This window comes from Molothrus aeneus, chromosome 16 (genome assembly GCF_037042795.1).
Source record: "Molothrus aeneus isolate 106 chromosome 16, BPBGC_Maene_1.0, whole genome shotgun sequence".
Lineage (NCBI taxonomy): Eukaryota > Metazoa > Chordata > Aves > Passeriformes > Icteridae > Molothrus > Molothrus aeneus.
In genome coordinates, this window is record NC_089661.1 from 11537828 (window position 1) to 11555189 (window position 17362).

The 17362-nt window shown below is 47.5% G+C and overlaps 1 protein-coding gene across 3 annotated transcripts in view; it reads left to right on the plus strand.

Moving 5' to 3' along the window:
- Positions 1-17362, plus strand: part of ELFN1 (extracellular leucine rich repeat and fibronectin type III domain containing 1) — a 105459-nt gene that overhangs the window by 47973 nt on the left and 40124 nt on the right. For 2 of the 3 annotated variants that reach the window (XM_066560991.1, XM_066560990.1), the window contains exon 3: positions 10199-10333. The gene's annotated coding sequence lies outside the window, so the exon portion shown is untranslated. Of the gene's footprint in view, positions 1-989; positions 1061-10198; positions 10334-17362 lie in introns of those variants that run through there. The other variant, XM_066560992.1, reaches the window with a different exon arrangement.

Here is a 17362-nt window from a genome sequence, read left to right on the forward strand (position 1 = left end):
GTGGCTTTCCCTAAGAGATCTCCAACACTTCCCTGTCACATTAATCTCTTTTTAAATAGAGGAAAATTGAGGCAGAGATGTAGAAAGTCATCCCAGGAAACTCAGTGGCTGAAGCAGGAAGGAAAAGAGAAAACAAGTCGAAAAGCAGAAACCAAGCATTGGTATCTGTCCTGCTGGACTATCATATTGTTACGTGAACCTGTTCAATTCACAGGAGGGTAATTCATATCACTTAGGCTCTAAAAATCCTGTGTGTTCCATGTTTCTGGATAGACAGATGGATGCTCCCTTCACATGTCTGAGTTACTTTTGGTATCACACCGTGAACTGAAGGTCTTGCTCTGCCTTGTCTTGAACACGCTCCCATGAGCACTGCGAATAGCCTGTTAAATATGGATGATCCATCTTGATTTTCCAGATGAGTCAAGAAAAAATACTGGGAATGTTTTTTGACAGGTGTAAGCCAATTGGTGTAGAGAGCTGAAGTCTCCAAGGCATTTCCCTGGCCCCCAAGGAACCCTTTGGCTTCCAGCCATGGGCTTTTTGTCATCGGCTGCATCCTGTTCCTGGCAGCAGCACGCCCCAGGAAAGAGCACAAATCTCTGTCTTGGTGAATTAGCTCTCACAACTCTTCATTAATTTTATCCCCACTCTTCCTCCACATTTTTTGGCTTTGGAGAAGGGTCCTGAGATACTTTTTGCAATTTGTGTGCCCCGCTCAGAACCAGTTGCAAACATTTCCTTGGCAAAGCTGTATATGGATGGCAGCCTGGCCTTCCTCTGGTGACTTCTCCTGCCATTTAGGTCCCTATTTGATTTTCTCGTGTTGATCTTTGAAATGGCAATATCTGATTTTCCTGTAGACTTCCTGAATCCTGACTTCTGGGTTTTGCACAGATAACCTGTCCTTTTTTATAAAGCAGGAGTGGAATCTGGAGAGGTTTTGGCAGGATGGCTCTAAGAGGTGGCTTCAATGGCTCTAAGATCTAAAACCTGAGCTGGCACTAAGAACTTGGTCTTCTGAGAGGACTAAAACTGGCTCCCACTGAAGTAATGGAAGGTAATAATCTTATTTATTTATGGAAGACTTATAGCAAGAAGCCTCCTAGAACACAGTAGGGTTATTTCTGCAGTGTGGGTCATTAGCGCTGACCCTGGACTATGGCAAAACAGAGACATGAAACCTTCTGTTTCCAAATAGCTCTCAAGGTTATAAGGAAACCCTTAAAATTGCAAGACATGGCTATTCAAGACTGGGAAGATGGGTAGGAGAATACAGGTGGTGTCTCAGAAATAAATTAGTGTTCTGGAGAAGTTTGGAATTGCTAACCTCAGGAAAACCCAAGCTCAGTAAAAGGCTTGGTCTTTTAGGAAGACTGCACATAGTTGAGAGACCAGTCCCTGCTTTCCTCCTAGGACTGCAAAATTACACCTTTCAGGTCACACTTAAAAAGCAATTGGATGTAATCTGTACCTTGTGCATGACATAAAAGAAGTAGATGAGATAATCAGGCACCAGTGTGCCCTCAGGTCTTTTTTAAATACTGATATCACTCCAGGGTATGCTTATGATGATTTCCCCTCCTCCATCTCCTGTCTGCTGAGGGAGCTGCTTCTCTTGTGTCTGTTCACTTCAGGTGTTGGCCAAGTGCTCCCGACCTACCACCAATATTGGCACAACTTGAGTTGTCTTTGGTGGAGCACTCCCTGTTTCAACACTGAAAGGTGAAGTGTCTAGGCCAAGTTCATCATCCAGACTCCACAGTCAGTGGAGAAAGTTGAACACCTCCAGTGTGTAATTCATCCCATCCAAAAATAGATGTTTAAGACAGGAAGAATGAATCACTCTCTGGGGGCTGGTGCACGTCTCTCTGTTCACTGATGATAAAAGAAGTCTAGACAATTACCTTAACCTAGACATCCAGCTGTAAGACACCTTCAGCTGCGTGAGATCGAGCTGTGCTTTCAGGTCCCTAAGGACTGATTTCCACCCCCCTGTTCAAATGGGAAGTAGTTTTCTGATTTCACAGCAGCTTTCTAACTGAAGTCACTGACAATCAGAATCTCAGTGAGCCACATATGGCAGTTTTACCATAACTGAATAGCTTTTTAATGAAAGGGTTTTTTACCCTCAGTCCCATCTGGGAGTTATCCATGAGAAGTTGATGGTGTTTTGAGGAAAATTTCTTTCTATTACTTGCTGAACCATTGCCACCATTAAATATTGCTGCATAATTTCCTCCCAAGGAGTCTGTTGCATGGAGATAATATTCAAAATGTGGTCCCCATTGATTACTTTGATTGAACACATGATGTTCTCCATGAGCAGGAGCACAGCCCTTCAGATGGTGCTTGCAGGCACTCTTATTTGTGAGTTCATTTCTTATGGTCTGAAATTCATCTCATCTTCTCTCTTGCCTTCCCATGAGCTCATTTGTTAAAGTATTTGGGGAAAGGCAGACAGGGAAAGGCAATGGATGACTGCAGAAGGCAACAAAGCACCAAGATCATAAGGAGCATCCACAGAGCCCTGGAGAAGGAAACCACAGTGGAGGCAGCTGAGAGGAGGGAAAGCCTCCAGCATTGGACAACCAAAGAGCTGGAGTAGCCAGTTCCCAGTCCACCTCTGCAGTTCCTCACTGCCCACCTTGCCCCATGGCAGTGACCAGTGCAGGAGCAAAGCTGGCAGAGCAACCCAGGGTTCTGGGATATTGGCTGCTCCCCTTTCCAGCCCAGCACTTGGAGCAAAGCCACCTTCAGCTGGTGTTCCCATGGAGAGACCAGGGAGCAGGGGCCAGCACAGCCCAGCTCAGCCCTGCCTGGTTGTCCTTGCCCCCAGGACTGTGGTTCCTGTTGCCACTGATTGCAGAGAAGATAGCTGAGGATGATGATGTCTCCAAGGGGACAAAGGGTTCCCTGGCAAAGGCGGGCAGATGTGAACTGATGGAGAGGAGAGTTCAGGGTGCCAGTCTGTGATCCTAAAGCTTCCATCCCAGACAGGTTAAAAGGTTTGGAAATTACACAGCTTTGGCATCTCTGCAGAGAAGAACATCTCAGCTCACCTTGAAATATGTGACGATTTAATTCCTTTGACTTTCACATTTAGATTACATTTTACCCTTGCTCTTTTAAAAGTTCAATTCAACAAGGAAGTGCAATCTTCAAGGAAAATACTTGGAAAATATATTGGCCAATATGGTTAATGGAAAACATTCCTTTTTTCAAGATGTCTCTCTTTTGGAAGACGGCAGGAAGTCTGGATGAATCCTGAAGTGTTTGTGGTTTTTGTTTGTTTGTTTTCATCTGTTTGTTTATTGGTTTTGTTTTGTTTTTTGTTGTTTGCATGTGTATGTGAATTTTCTAGCTGCCAGAAAAAATAATTTGCCCAGTGATGTTCCAGGTGCCTCTTTGCTCCCCCTGCCAAGACTGCTGCCCACTGCTGCCTGCAGGAGCCCTCGGTGGAGTCCAAGCCGAAGCAGGGGATGTTTCTCTCAGGGAGTTCCCTGCTTCATCCCTGCTGCGTCAGAGCTGAACACATCCTGCCAAGACTCAAGCAAAATATTCCGGAAAAGGTTGAGATATTCACCGAGCTCAAACTTAGAGTACAAGAAGTTCCCTGGAGCAAAAGCAGAGCTGCGAGACACCGTCACAGCGCGGCGCTTCCCCCAGCCCGGCAGGCACCGCGCCGTACCAGACAAACTCCTCCAGATAGGATCCAGGCAGAGATGTTTGCTTAACACAGCAGCTCTTTGAAAAGGCAAATAAATGGACAGTGAAGCTACACAGACATGTCACTGTGCAGCGATTTCCGTTTAGCATTTACGTTTAGTGCCAGGAAAGCCTGACTCATGAATATGAAATCAGAAGGAAAGGAAGAAAGCAGTTGTTCATTATTAGAGCTTCGAATTGGGCATGTGGTGGGAATTAGCATTGAAAAATGTGCAGGTTAAAAAGAGAGGGGCTGGCTCTGGTGGTCCAGGAGGCTTGAAGAGCCTGGCTCTTCAATCAGGGGATGTGCTTTCGTGGGGGCCTCTCTGCTCTCAGGCTTTGCCCACGGGGAGTTGCTGCTAAAGAAGAGCCCTGGAGCTCAGGGCTACCATGATGAGGCTCTTGCTCATTTTGAAGAGGGTGAAAGCAGGTCCTGAATATTCTTGGAAATCCTCCAAATTTACCTTGAGATAATGGTGAGGAAAGGCAGGGAAGAAGAGCCTCTTAATTACCAGAAATAAGAGAAATAACTGAGAGGAACCTCCAAGAAAACAGATAGAAATCCTGAGGTCCCTAAAGGAAGCTCACATTTAATTGAGACTCATTGGGGTAAAAGTGAAGGAACCCACAGCCCTGATGCTTCTGCACTCTAGAGCTGAGAAAAGCCTCCGTGAGCCTGGGGTGAGCCTGGCTCCCTTCAACACTGGCTATCTTCCTTCCAGCCATCAAGGTGGGACACCAACCTTCTTTCTGCTCGTATTTCACCTTGAGAGAGCTGAGCTTGTTCTGCCAAGGAGGCATGTGGGTCAGAATCACAGAATCACAGAATATCCTGAGTTGGAAGGGGTCCAGAAGGGTCACTGAGCCCAGCTCCTGGCCCTACACAAGACAACCAACCCCAAGAATCACACCAGGCACCTGAGAGTCATCCAAACTTTTTCTTGAACTCTGGTAGGCTTGGTGCTTCAACCACTTCCCTGGGGAGTCTGTTCCAGTGCCCAAACACCCTCTGGGTAAAGAATCTTTTCCTAATGTCTCTAAGAAGAGTGATGCTATTGCAGCAAATATTTTTGATGGTGCTGGGAAGGAAGAAGCAAATGAAGACATTGCTGCAGGGTGGCAAGGGCTTGTTTTCCAGAGCAGCTCCTTGCTTCAAACCCTGGGAGCAGCTCAAGGCAGCAAGGAATTGTGTCATCCCCTCCAGTGCCTTCATCTGAAGCAGCCCAGCTGTGCTCTATAAGTACCCCTCATTTTCCTTGCATTTTGGTAATTCCAGTGCCCTTAAAATACAACAAGAGCTGATCTGTCTCTGTGGGGCACAGCAGCTCACAGTAATAGTAAAATAGTAAAAGCATTTGGCTGATACCCCTGGCCTGGAGGATACAAGGTGCCAGGCAGGAGGCTGGACAATGGGCTGGGTGGGCAAATGCCCACAGGACCAGACAGATCTGCCAGGGTGCTCCTCACCCAAGTGTCCCCTCTGCCCTCAGTGACAGCACTGGATCATGGTTGCTCTGCAGAGCCAGGCTTTGCCCCAAGGCCAGGCCATGGGAAGCTGCTGGCAGGGCTCTGCTCCACCCCATGCAGCTATGACAGCTTCAGAGAGTCGTTAGCTTGATGTGAATAATTAAAATACCTGCTGTGCTTCTAAATAGTTCAGAGCCAGCCTCGGAGCTGCATGTGCGAGCCATGGCTGCTGTCTTTGGAGGAGGCCAGAGGAAAGAGGAGGGCTGATATCCAGTGGAAAATTCAGGGCTTGATGCTGCTTCTGGCAGGAGGAGGGATGATGCTGGCAGCTTCCAGAGGGATGCAGGCAGTCCCTGCTCCTGAGGGAGGCTGGTGGCTGACACAGCTCTCCTTGCTGATGAGCAGACATCACGGCACAGAACTCTCCAAAGTCTCCTCTCTGCCAAAAATCTGAGCATCACTGGAGCTCAGCACCCACCCCTCCAACTGCCCCCGGGCTCTCATGCTGGTTCAGCTCTCCAAACCTTTGGGATGAGGATGTGGAGCAGGGGAACAGGGACAACCCCACAGCCTTGGGGCTGCCTCAGTGCTGGCAGCGTGGGGCCCCTCAACTGAACACACACAGGTGGGCTCTGGGGAGGATGCTCTGTCTTTTGTAAAGATTTCCCCAAGATATCAATTAGACACTGAAATCAAAACAGTTTCTGCATGAACAACTAACAGAGAGTTCCCTGCAGTCTCTCAGCAGCCGGACTCCTCCTGTTCCTCCCCCCAGCTGCCAGAGTTTGGATCAGAATAGCACTGAAGGGCCCCATGCCCCAGCATGGAGGAGCTTCATTGAACAGGGGAGGATATCAAACACTGTGGCTGTCAGTGCTGCTGGAGCATGGAGCTGTAAATCATCTCTTCTCATGGAAAAAAATGGGTTTCTGGGCAGAGGATGGAGGGAAAAATGACATTCCCCATGAGTTAGTTTCAGATTGAATTAAACCATTGTTTGACCATAGAGCTATATCTTTTATATATCTGTATTTATATCTATTTTTCTGTGGAGACCCTGGACAATTCCAATTTGGGGTCACTGTGCAGTGATTTTTTCTTTTTCCTTTTTTTTTTTTTAGTTCAACCAATGAACCAAAAAATTGGTTATTTTCACAGCTTTTTCATTATTACCTCCGGGGCAGGTAAAAGCAAAGTTTTTAGAGACAGAGGAAAAAAGTCTGTTTGGGGACTGGCATGGAGAGGAAAGAGAGAGAGCTGTGTGCTGACAGCTTTGCAGCAGTGTGTGAACATCATCCTGATGTTTGGTGCAGTCCCTGGTCCCAGGAGGGGAGTGGGAGCTGCCACCTGCTCCCCTTTCCTGTGGCCTTTTGCCCATGAAAGGCCAGGGCTCCTGAGCTGAAGATCAGCAAATTAGTCTTCTTCTCCCCCACTGCAGAATGTTATCCATCTAAATATTTCCTTTAATTTAGAGCCATGTAGAGTTTGAAAAGCCCTTCAAGTTCACTTGGGCTGATGAATTGGTAATTGAGTGTACCTGGATGTCAGTGCCTCTCTCTGCATTTGTATCAGTCCGTGTTTGTTTTCTCCAGCTGTAAATCACTCAGAACTTGGAGAGGCTTTTATCAAATCCTGCTAGGAATCAGTTGCTCTCCCTTTCACAAACACATTGCTAATGCCACGTGGAACCCACTGGCTTTGCTGTTCATTTAAAAACAATGAGGATGGTATTAAATGGGAAGAAAAAATCCTTAGCAACGAGGGAGAAGGAGGAGGAAAAGAATTGCTCCTGTCTCTCTGGAGTTTGCTCCTTTGGACTAATGTCTGTCCCATTGATCTCCTAATATGCTCTGCTTTGAGAGCCTGAGTTATTGCTCCACACTCCCCTATCCCCCTGGGTGTTAGAGCACACTTTGTGCTCAGCTTCTTCAGCCACCAGCAGGTTGGCTGCCAGCCTAGGTCCAGCCTCACCAGTGCTTCCATCTCCTGTGCCCCTTTCTCCACAGCCCTGGCCGGCACTGGGCATGGAAAAAATTTTTCACCAAAAGAATACTAAAGCACTGGAATGCTCTTCCCAGGGCGGTGGTAGAATCACCATCTCTGGATGTGTTTAAACATAGACTGGACATGGCACTTGGTGCTATAGTCTAGCAGAGGTGTTGGGGCATAGGTTGGACTCGATGGTCTTAGAGGTCTCTTCCAACCTCATTACTCTGTGATTCTGTGATTCTGTGATATGGAGAGTTAAGCAGGTGGTTTTAGGGGTTTAAGGGAGTCAGGGTCATCATCTAAAGGTCTCCATGTTCTCCAGTGTGTCCTTGGTGAATAGCTCTCCAGTAGCTTTGACAATACAAACTGGCTCTCCCATCAGTTACAGAGGGACCACAGCTGGCTCCCTTCCCACATTGCCCATATCCATGGCTCAGCCCAGTAAATGTGCTCCAGCACTGACAGATTTGGCAAAAGGAATTTCAAACAAGAGAGGTTAACAGTCCTGATTTGCATTTCTTGGAGCTCCTCTGATCCCTCAGCCAATGGAAGAATGGAGGAACAGCACCACGTGTCTGGCATAACCCATCCACCCAGCCTGTGCTTGACTGCAGATTTTTCAATGAACCGTTACGTTGCTGTTTGCTCAGTGGAAAAAACCAGCAAGTTATATCCTTTTGACAAAGAAATGTGAGGACTTTGCAATCTGTGTGTGAATGTTTCCTGAGCATAAAATGAGGTGAAGTTTGCCAAACAATTTTTCTTTAGGAATTGTTCATTCAGCTCTAATTGGTTGGGTCTAACTGTTCTTAGAAGGACTGTGACATCTTTGGAATATGCAGTTAAGGTCACAAAAGTATTGGTAGAAATTACTTCATGTTAAGTCAAGTTTTTATTTGGGTATAACAGGGCTGTTCTCCCTTAGCTTAGAAAAAGCAGTAAATGATGCTGCCTGTTAGTAAATGATGCCAGCCCAGTTAGCTAATGGAGGGTGAGTGGTGCCTTATTGACTCCTACTTTCTCTGTGGAAGGAGTAATTAAATTCACCTGCAGAATCCCCATCTTCTCATGTGTGGCAGTGTGCAACTTCCCTGCATCTCAGCTAACTAGATTAGAGATTACTCATGCTGATGAGAAAGCACCAGCTAGACAGGGTCTGGCCTGGCTTTCAGATCCCAGCTGTTATTTGCAGGACTTATGCTTAAGAAAAGCATCACTTTCTTTTGTTTTGCTTCTAACCTGACAAAGTTTGTCTGGAAACCCAGAGGAACAAGCACCAGGGAGCCCCACTGTCTGTCTTCCAGCAGCATTTTCTGAAATGGAACAGCACTTTAAAGTCTCGCCAGCTCAGCCTTTCACTTCACAGAATATGTGCCTGTCTCTAAAATACCAGCTTATTTTTCCTTACCCCCATAATATTCCCATCCAGCATTCACTCTCCTGGAAATCACCAATCCAACATTCACCTACCTTTATTGAAACACCTGTCATTGTTCTTGTGCTACTGCTCCTCTCCTTCCAATTTAGAGATTATATTTTATCACTGACCTCTAACTACCTATTGCCTCCCCGTGACACCTCACCCTTGTCTGCCTGATTGATTAGTCTATTATGCTCTGCACTCTTCCTGATGACTTACAGATTGCCCAGGATCTGTCACAGTCTTCCTTTTGTTCTCTAATATTCTTGGAGTTTTGGAACACCCTCCGGCTGCCATTCTCTCTCCATAGTCCCTGGCCACCACCTGCCTCTCTTATGAATGTCTAGTTTGGAAAAAAATGACAAGAAATCTTTTGCAAAATAAACCCCTACCTGCTGTGAGTTCACACATACCTGGTAAAACACACTTCTAAGACACTGTCATTTTTCAATGGGGCTCTTTATTTTCTTTGCACAATTTGGAGGTATAAAAATGTCATTAGATCAGGCTGTGATCAGTGACATGGCTTGGAAGGCAACTTTCCTCAGGAAATTTCCTCACCTGCAGAAGTCAATGAAGTGACAGAGAGAGAGCAATGTTGTGTTTAAAGATGTGGGGGGTAGGAGGGTTCTGTGTCTGCTGGGGGAGAGGTCTGGGACGTGTCCCAGATCCATCCATCTCCCTGTGCCTGCCAGAGGTTGTCCAGCTCTCTGATATTGTTCCAGGCTTGTCCCAGCTCTGTCCATCACTCTGACATTTAATTAACTGCCCCATTCTCCTGGATCTCGCACTGGATTTGTGTTGTCTTTCTGAAATACCTCTTAGGTCATGTCTGAATATTACTAACAGGAGTAACAAAATGGTTGTCACCAATATTGCTATTATTGTTACTGTGCAGATGATAATAAAACAAGACATTGAATATCACAAAGATGAGTACTGGTACCCTCAGTGTCACTTCTTCTTGCTGTACTGGTTGTTTGGCATCACAGGTGAGCAGGAGCTGACAGCAGTGGGAAACAGAGAGAGCCCTGGCCAGCCAGGCATCCAAAAGTAATAGAAAAACAGTGAAAGTGTGGGAACTGACCACTGAGAGCAATAAAATCACACTTATGATTTCAAAATACATTTATGAGACCAATCTTCAGGTGTAACAAGGATTATTAAACTTACTAAAACCTGCACATGCTGGGTGGCTGGTGCTGGTGGAGGCAGTGGCTCCTCACTCCTCCAGGAGCTCTGCATTGATGTTTTGCACCATCTGCCCTGGCCATGCCCATCCTTCTTCCCTGCATCTCTTTCCATCCTTGTCTGGCATTTGTCCCATTCTTTTTACTTCAGTCCCAGGTTCCCTTCGAGCATTTCTCACAGTCCCAAATCCATTGGCAAGTGGATTTATTTTCCCTTTTAGTTACTCTGTTGAGCTGCTGCTCTCATTTGGACCTCCCTGTGGTCTTCATCCCCTTCACCTTTGGTCCCCGTGTCTCTGTGTTTGATCCAAGGCTTAAGCAGCTGTTCTGTCCCTGGGATGGTTTGGTATTAATCAAGCCATCAATCAATCTTTTATCCCCTTTGTTGAAACTCCCTCTTATGCTTTCTCTTTTATCCTTGCAGGTTAAATACTTGGCTTGGTGACCACCTCGTGGGATCCTGAATGCTGTCTCCAGTGTGCCTCCCTGCCCCTGAGGACAACAACTAGGACCCATCCAGGACTGTGGCTGGGGCCAGCGGTGACACACGGGCTCAGAGGTGAGGGGTGGCGTCTCTGGAGTGAGAGGAGGAGCTGCCTGTGGGAGGGGAGAGCCAGCAGGGATGGAGCAGGTCCTTCTGGAGAGGGCTGAGTGCTGGGAAACCCTCCCGGGGTGGATGGTGAAGGGGAGCCCGAGGCACTCATTCTCAGCAGGAAATAGTGTGATGCAAACAGGACAGTGAGCCAGGGTTGTGTTTCTCACACTGCTCATCATGGGGTGGTTCCTGGTGGGGCTCTTCTCCAAGTCTGACCTTCCTGGAGAACCCCTGAGCTGTGGCTGCTCCACTCCTGGAAGCGTGGCAGCAGTGACACTTATTGTGGTTGCATATTTGATTTTTATTTTTTTTAAAGATTGAGTTCACATTCTTCTTTTAAGATTTAGGGAAAAAAGAAAAAGCACGTTATTTCTCCCCTGCAGATGAGAAGTGCAGTGCATGCCTCCATCCCAGCTTCTACAAAATTGTGTTTTACAAAGCAGAAAAAGAATATCAGGTTCATGTTGGAGCTGTAGCTCAGTTTTCTAAGACCAGATTTTGCCCCATGTTCCCTGTTCAAATGAGTAGCTGTGCTGGGCACTTTGAAATTTTCTCTCTCTTTCTCATCTCCACCTTGACATTATGAAAGGAGTTTTTATCAATCCATTGAAAGAAGGAGATAGCTTTTGTATAAAAGTGCATGGTTGACAGGGTTGAGTTTTTTGGGTAGTGTGTAATTTTTTTTTTACACTGTTATTATTTAAAAGATGCTTTCTAAGAGGACAAAAGGGAATAGCTTAATGGAAACAAATTTCTGTAGCAAAATGTGCAGCTGGATAAAAAAAGATTATTTCTGTTATTGCTTGGTTAGACAGGTGAATTTCGAATTTGAGTACAAAAGGTGCTAAAAACTGTGCCTTAACTTCTCTTCAGTGTGCTGTTGAGATTGAAAAGAATAATTTTTGGAGAAAAACTTTTCTCTGAGCCTCTATTTCCAGCATTGTCAAATCTTTAGCAGTGGCCTTTTCCCACAGCTATTATCATGTTTTCACCTTTTCTTCTTCCACCTCATTTGTCCTTTCTTGAAGAAAATGTAGTGCTGCTGAAAGGCAGGCAGGGCTGTGGGCTGGCACTGATCTGGAAGGGAGGGACAGCAGAGCTGGAGGCACACAGGCATGTCTGGAAGCCAGACCAGAGATGCAGTCCCAGGGAAAGATGGACAGCCTGGCCTGGGGGAAGTCATTTTGAAAGCATCCACAAGCCTACAGCCCTTAAAGACCACCTTTCCAAAATGACTTTTAACCAATTAGGAACCTAAGCATCAATGAAGATAAGCAGAGCTTAGGTGCTCAGGTCCCTTGGGGCAGACACAAATATCTCAGCAATGCAGACAGATAGACAGTTTGCCTGTCCAGATGGATCCAGACCCAGAGCCAGGCAATGAATTACAAATATAAGTGCCAAAACAGCAGGCTTGGGACACAAGGGATAAAAGACAGTTGTGTTATTTGAGCTGATAAGCTCTGCATCTCGTCTGGAAGATGCTGGCATCAAAGGCTCCTGCAGGGATTTCACAATGGAGTGTTACACATCCAGCACTGAGTTACCTAAGAAGTAAAATGGGCCTTGCAGAGAAAGCTTCATGCCTGCCACAAAGGAGCAGAATTAGAGTTTGTTTTTGAGGACTATTAGGCTGAATAATTTGGGATTGATCTCCATGGGCATTGTGAGATATTGCTCCCAACAGAGCAATGATTGCCATTAGTGTCTCAGCTCCCTGCCTTCTTCCTCCTTTTCTCTCCAGCCTTTGCAAGGGTCAAATGCTTCCCAGGCAGCATGAACAATATTTCCTCCTTTTTTGGTAATCATTGTCCCTTCTATTCATTCCTCAGAAGCCTTTTCAGAAGCAAGAGGTATTTTCAAGGGTTGTAAGCATTCATCTCAATGCACATTTTTATGCCTATTCTCCTTGGAAGAGCTGGAGAACTAGTTAACTTTATTAGACCAAATGAAAGGAGCTTATGGAGGTAGCCTTGTGCAGGAGGTCAGGGAGTCAGAGAAGAGACACCTCTGAGACTGCTGTGGAATTTCTTGCAGGAGCTGAAAAGTAGCTTTTGCTGTTTAGATTGGTGCTGTTCTTCCTTGCATTGTGCTGGCTCCATTTCCAGCACTGAGTGCTGAGATCTTCTGCATGGTCCCATCACTGCTCCAGCCATGAGGGCTTAGGAGCAGTGACAGCTGTAAGTACCTTGGATTGGCAAGCCTGGAGGTAGCCAGGCTCACAGCACTGGGTTGCTGTGCCAGGGAAGAGGTGCCCAGGGGGCTCTGGTGAAGGTTCCCACCATGGGGCATTCAAGTTTTCTGAAAAATCCCTTCACCCAGGATTTTTCTCCTGGAAAGCTGAGAAGCTTCAGAGAAAAGGGAAAACAATAATTGTCTGATTTGCTTCTCCTGTGTTTTGCTCCTTTGGAATCTGGAGGTTGTTTCTCAACAGGTGATTGTTTCATTGGTTTCTGCTGTGGGTTGTTTTCACTCATTGGCCAATTGGGACCAAGTTGCGTTGGGACTCTGAAAAGAGTCACAAGTTTTCATTATTATCTTTTTAGCCTTCTGTCTGTATCCTTTCTGTATTCTTTAGTATAGTTTAGTATAGTATTCTTTAATATCATATAGTATCATAAAATAATAAATTAGCCTGCTGAGAACATGGAGTCAGATCCATCATTCCTTCCTTCATCTGGGGGGAACCCAAATACAATTCCAGCCAGTCCAACCCAAGCCCACTTGACTGTTCAAACCCTTCTCCAAGCAGCTTCATGCAGTGAGCAGATGACTAAAACCTGTCTCGTGGGCAATTCACTTCATTCATCAATTAAATTGTTTGCTGTGAACGCTTTGGCCCCATCCAGCTCCAGGATTTCAGCCTTGTAATTTTGCTGGCAGAGGACAGCGGTGCCATGTCCGTGAAATCTGCCTGCCAACTGCTTCCCCTGCTAAGCATTTTCTAGGCTAACGATCCCAAAATCCTTGCCAGCAGCCCCAGCTCTGTCCCTTTCAGGGCAAGGCACTCATTTAAACGTGAGCACATCTAAATGACTCCATCTGCTAAGTGACGTTGGTAAAGAAAAGATTATAGCAGGAGTTAGTGCAGTGTCCTGGGGTTGTAACCCTGTTATAAAATGGGCTGGGAGAACAAGGGGACTGTGAGGAGCTGAGGACCAAAACCACCTGGGTGACTGTCAGCTTGATTTATTTTCTTGCTCATTAGATAAATTAGAAAACTGGCAAAAGAAAATCATCTCCCGCTCTCAGCTGCTTGGTAACCCGCCACGTGGCACGAGATGCCAGCTGCAGGGAGATGCAGCTCCTTCTCACCCCTGTGGCCCCTCTCCCCAGGGACACAGGATGGGACTTGGGCCTGCTAGTGCCACACATCTCAATCATCCTGGCACCCCAAACCACCTCACTGACCCATCTGGCCAATGGCTGGCAAACACTAGAGTTCCACTGTTCTCTAATATCGTTGGTTTTTGAATAGCAGCTATTCTCTAGGTGAAAACAGCAGCACCAAATATTGCTTCTGAACACTGGCTTTGACCTCAGAACTGCTTCTTACCCTCATTTCACAAATCAGGCTAAAGCAAAATAACCTGGTTTGTGCTGTATCATCAGGCAGGATCTGCTGCCCTTCAGAGGTGTTGTTCAACACTTTGATCTTGTGGCTTGTGACCAGTCTGCCTTCAGCAGCTGTCCCCCCTTGCTTATGAACCAGACTAATTTTTATTTGTCAGAAGGATGAAGCTTAATGGTCAGACTTGATTTAAATCCATGGGTAAAATTCACTGTCTAGGAGGTCAGGCTCCATTTACAGCACCTTCTAACCTAAAAACTCACTGAAATATTCAGCCTACATAACCAAATGTTAAATTTGGACCATTTAAGCCATCCTCAGTACCTTTAGCTGTGTCTGATGCACTCCTATAGTGGGAAATGAGGCCACTGTTACACACACTGTATTTACACACGAGGAAAAGCTTCCAGACAGGATGAGCTATTAAGAGACTGCAATGTATTTCTCAGCCAAGGTGGAGGAATCCCTGCTGCAAACAGATGCTGAAAACAGGGGAGAAGCAGGGCAGGAGCTCCTGGGAGGGAGACCCGGGGGTTCCAGCACTGCTGTGCCAGTGCAAGGAGTTGTGGGGGCAAGAGCTGCCCTGTGGATGATGGTTGGAGCAGGTTTCCTCTGCTCTCTGTGCCCCTTCTTCTGCCCCTGGGAGTTGTGTGCTGCCTGCCCAGCATCCTTGTCACCCTGTCCCCGGCCAGCATCGGGACACACGTGTCCCGTGGCTCAGCCCCCTGCCAGGTGTGTGCCCATGTGTGCAAACATTGCCCGGAGGGAGGGCGGGGACCCCGCGCTAATTCCTTCCTGTCATATGCAAGGAATCGGCTTACAGCCCCGAGCTCCGATTACTCTTATCTTAGCCTGCAGGGTGCTGGCCACATCCTGAAATTACCCGGATTTTTTCAAAATCCAGGGGATGGCTTGGATTTACCCGACCAACTGAGCAAACTCCAGCCCTGCTTTCAACCCCAGCAGGTTTGGGGGGCTGTGAGTCAGTGCAGAGGTTGGGGCATGTGGTTTGAACCTCCAAATGCACCTGGGTGTGATGCCCAATCCACCTGAAACAGCTGATGGGGTCCCACATGGAGCAACATCACAGCCCCTTCCCGGGCTCTGTGCAGAGCTGATTGCTCAGGCAGACTCACCTGCTGGGATCCTGGCAGATAACATGCCTCTGAAATGGCCAGCCAGGGAGAGATGCTGTCAAGCAAAACATGGAGTGAAATGTTTGGGCTGCTGGGATTAGGCTGTGAGTCCCACCTGTCTGCTGTGTGACATGTGGCACTGCACCCTCCATCCACCACCACTCCCCGTTCCCCATCACTGCCTGCCAAGCCCACCCTGCTTGGAAATTCGAGTGGGGAAATCAGAGTCCTTCTCCACCCACCCCTGCTGTGCCTCTCAGCCACTGACATTAACACCGAGCTGGCTGACATTAGCTCTGAATGGATTTTAATAACCCCCCTGTGAGCCTGAATTACCCACACAGCGTGAGGGCCACTGTGAGTGTGGGGATCTGGTGGTGAGCAGGGCATCAGGGGCCATTCCTGCTCCCCAGGCTGTGCATACAGGGCCAGACCTGCTCCCCTATGGACACAGGGCCATTCCTGCTCCCCAGGCTGTGCATAGAGGGCCAGACCTGCTCCCCTATGGACACAGGGCCATTCCTGCTCCCCAGGCTGTGCATAGAGGGCCATTCCTGCTCCCCTATGGACACAGGGCCATTCCTGCTCCCTAAGCTGTGGATACAGGACCATTCCTGCTCCCCTATGGACACAGGGCCATTCCTGCTCCCCAGGCTGTGGATACAGGACCATTCCTGCTGCCCAGGCTGTGGACACAGAATCAGGGCCACTCCAGGAGCTGCAGTGGCTTCTGCCAGTGGCAGCTGCTGGTGTGGAACCCTGGCTGTTGCCTGGCCCCTGGAGAGCTGCTGCTCTGGCTCCTGCTGCCCACAAATGTCCTGCCACCAGCAGCTCTGCCAGGGGCTGATGAGCTCCCCATCACTGTCTGCTGTCATCCCCCATCCCACTGGGCTGCTGGTCCAGGCGTCTGCCTCCGTGGGATGTTCTCCCCTCTGGGGTAAGGTCTGGCTGCTGCAGGGGGGTGAGAACCCCCTGTGCCATCAGTGAGAGCATCCCCAGCCCCTACCAGTGCATGGCATAAAATACCAGCCCTGGTTTAGCTGCCTCTGTGCATGGGATGCTAAATGAGATCATGCCTGGCCCAGCTGGGAGTCTGGACTAGTGTATGAAAATCTAGCAAGAAGATTAAAAGGTGTCCCCAGGCAGAAGAGGGTATTTATCCCTTTCCTTGTGGCTGAGATGCACATGGTGTGGGAGGCACAGGGACAGTGACCTCACCAGGGCACGTGGGCAGGGCTGTGTCCCCACGGGGGCTGGTCTGGGGAAAACACACTGACCACAAAAGCTCCTTCTGAGATACCGGTGGGCACAGCCAATCTCCCCTCCTGCGCCAGGAAAGCCTTCCTGCCCTGCATCTTCACTGCCAGCCCTGCAGCTCCTCCACAAAGGGAAAACTCCTCATTTTCCTTTCCTTTTACAAGAGGGAAAGCTAAAAGAGATGGTCAGGTGGTTCTCACTTCTGGAATGTGCATGGCCTGGAAACATGCTCTGAAGTTACTTTTCCGCAGTTAAAGCTCACAAGATCTGAGCAAGGGATGCAGCCTTCTCGGCCAGTGACAAAGTCACATCACCATTTGAGAGTGATGATTCCAACTGCCATTGAAACCCAGAGATATTTCCAGTATGGAAACAGGAACATCCACAGGAACATGGACAGGAGATCCCAACTGGGGTGGGCCAGCAGCTTCTCCAAGTCAGGCTCTACAGGGGCTGTGAAATCATCAGGCACTTGTAAGAGCTGAGTACTGATAAAAACCCCTGCAAAACAGTCCATGATAATGATTGAGTTATATTTAAGAGGCTCCTTCATACTAAGTAAGTGTAAATAGTTTACTCAGAAGATATTTCCCACTAAGATCTTCTCTACATAAAATGCTAACAGATTGAGATTATGACTCTAATGATTATTTTTATTGCTGGTTTACATTTAAATGGCATATATTTCCCCCTACTGTTCTCTCTTTGGGTTAAATCAATAAAACCTATTAAGAAGGTTCTTCCTCTAAGATTCCTCCCTCTCTTCTTTCTGTCTCATCTCCACTGGTGCCCTTTTTATCCACCCACCACCAGAGATTTCTCAGAGCTGCCTCCACGATATTGGTGCCAAGGATTTGAACATCCCCTTTGACAGAGTGGAGTGATTTTGGTCTTTGCTGAGATGTGGGACTAGAGAGGAACTCCAGGGCTGCTCCTTTTCCTCCTCTTGGGCTGTACTGCAAGGAGATGCAGTTGGAGCCTCTTCTAACACAGAAGCTGTACCTGTTTGTAGTCCTGTACCTCCTCAGC